The 2,500-nt window shown below is 43.5% G+C and overlaps 1 protein-coding gene across 2 annotated transcripts in view; it reads left to right on the forward strand.

Annotated features, from left to right (window-relative positions):
- syt17 (synaptotagmin XVII) overlaps positions 1-1,370 on the forward strand; it is a 25,800-nt gene extending 24,430 nt beyond the window's left edge. For both annotated transcript variants that reach the window (XM_060892518.1, XM_060892517.1), the window contains one exon: positions 1-1,370. This exon is cut by the window's left edge and continues 250 nt beyond it. The gene's annotated coding sequence lies outside the window, so the exon portion shown is untranslated.
- Positions 1,371-2,500: the final 1,130 nt, after the last annotated feature.

Genomic DNA, 2,500 nt, shown 5'->3' on the forward strand with positions numbered 1-2,500 from the left:
ATGAGAGGAACTGCAGCGATGTGAATAAACAGTGGGTTCTGAAGCTAACTCAGGTTCTGCTCTGGACTTCATTCAAAAACACAGATTGCTGATGAAGTGTTTTTCCTGCAATGCAGCAGAGCATTTTATCTTCATCACGTTGATCATCTGCCATCACATGAAGACCTTCAGAACCTCGTCATCGTCTCGGGCTGAGATCATCCAGATCTTTTCTCCTCCTCTTCCTTCTCCTCCTCCTCTTCTTCCTCTTTCTCCTACACCTGCTCTTTCTCTTCCTTCTCCTGCTTTTTCTCCTTCTCTTCCTACTCATCTCCTTCCTCCTTCTCATCTTCTTCCTGCTGTTATAGGAGGTGATGTTGCTTCTATGAATCAGCTGATGGATGTTTCTGTTGCTCTCAGCTCCACATCACAGCTCCATCACCATGTTATATTATCACAGGGTTTTATTCTGTGACCCTCGATGCAGGCAGTAAACTGGTGAAAAGTGTTAAGGTGGTAAAATCTATCATCAGCTCGTCTCCCCTTCAAAAGCAGCGTCCGCTACATTCTTCTGTCCTCGTCCTCTTACCTGAAACGTCTAATCAGATCCTCTCATCATTTCATGGGAAAAACAAGCATCGGATTAAATGAACTCTTCTGTTCATCGTGACAAAGTGTTCAGTCAAATCGACTGAAACGCTGGAACTCTCATTCTAACCAAAATAAAAAAAACTGTCTGCTACGGACGTGTGTAACGTATCGGCGCTCCGAGATTAAATGTAGTTTAAAGGTGTCAGTGTGTTCAGTCAGATGTCTCACACGGCGGTCCCTGAGACAGACGACAGACTGAAGACGAAACACTAAATCACACACAGCCGAGCCTCGAGTCACTGTCCCTCGGACACGACCGTGTGTGTCTACAGACTGAAAGCATCCTGTGTTTAAGTGTTTAGTTCGTTTATTAATCTCACTTGAGACGGACTTGGATGGTTTTAGTGTTGGAGTAGATAATAAACGCTGCAAACGTCTGTCTGTTTGTATCTCTGTGCTGTAGGGTTGTGTCTCGTCCTGCCTCGTCTCTCGTCCACCGGTCTGTCCGTGATGCTGTGATCCCTGTAGCTGTGTGTCATGCACGTGTCTTTGCGGCGTAGTGAAACTCTTCACTGTCTGAATGTGAATCTCACTGTTAATATTTCGTTCAAGTAGAAAAAATAACTGCTTTAGAATAAAGAGGCAGCGACGACGTTTATTTAGAGACGTTACTGAACGTATAGATGTAGATTTATCTCTAAAATATGGCTGTATCTATACTGTACTGACCCTGTGTGTGAACGACAAGAACTGAACAAACCTGTGATGCTGGAGATTTAAGAGAAATAAATAAATAAATAAATAAATAAATAAATAAATAAAGAGGTGCTGAAATGAAAATGTCTTCTGTAATGCTGCTTTATGAGGACGAGTGCTGTTGCCTGTTCCCAGCTAACACCGATGCTAAGGAACGCTAGGTAAAGTCCAAAGCTAACAGTTTTACAAGCTAACATGCTGGAGCATCAGAAACACAACAGATTCATCCAGAAGTTTCCTCAGATGTGTTATTAAATGACTCGGAAGTGTGTGTTCTGTCTGTTTGTGTGTTTCTCCATCTAGCGTATCTGTAGCGAGCTCAGTCTGAACTTTCTCACATTTCTGACATTATTTATTTACCTTTATTTTACCAGGAAGTCTCATTGAGATCAAAAATCTCTTTTACAAGAGAGACCTGGCCAAAGTAGCAGCCGTACATAAACACTCTCACTCTCTCATCTTCTACCGCTTATCCGAACTACCTCGGGTCACGGGGAGCCTGTGCCTATCTCAGGTGTCATCGGGCATCAAGGCAGGATACACCCTGGACGGAGTGCCAACCCATCGCAGGGCACACACACACACACACACACTCTCATTCACTCACACAATCACACACTACGGACAATTTTCCAGAGATGCCAATCAACCTACCATGCATGTCTTTGGACCGGGGGAGGAAACCGGAGTACCCGGAGGAAACCCCCGAGGCACGGGGAGAACATGGAAACTCCACACACACAAGGTGGAGGTGGGAATCGAACCCCCAACCCTGGAGGTGTGAGGCGAACGTGCTAACCACTAAACCACCGTGCCCTCCGTACATAAACACAACATAGTAAAAACATACATACGATCATACAATACAAGGACTTCTTCAAGAAAAACAACATCATGTCTCCTTTACCACATTTTTATGATGGTCTTAAATGAATTTATTGATACACACATTTCTAATTTAAGATCTTTTTGCAAATTATTCCATGTCCATGGTGCATAGTATAAAAATGCACTTTTCCCCAAATCTGTCCAAACCCTGGGTACATTAATAAGCCACCACTTGGAAGAGCTTTAGCTGATAACTAGCAGAATTGAGACAGAGGTCAGTGATGTCCAACCCACCAGATCATAAAGAATACAATGGTGAATAAGGGACTTTGCATTATCATGATCG

The sequence above is a fragment of the Tachysurus vachellii genome, chromosome 18 (assembly GCF_030014155.1).
Source record: "Tachysurus vachellii isolate PV-2020 chromosome 18, HZAU_Pvac_v1, whole genome shotgun sequence".
NCBI lineage: Eukaryota > Metazoa > Chordata > Actinopteri > Siluriformes > Bagridae > Tachysurus > Tachysurus vachellii.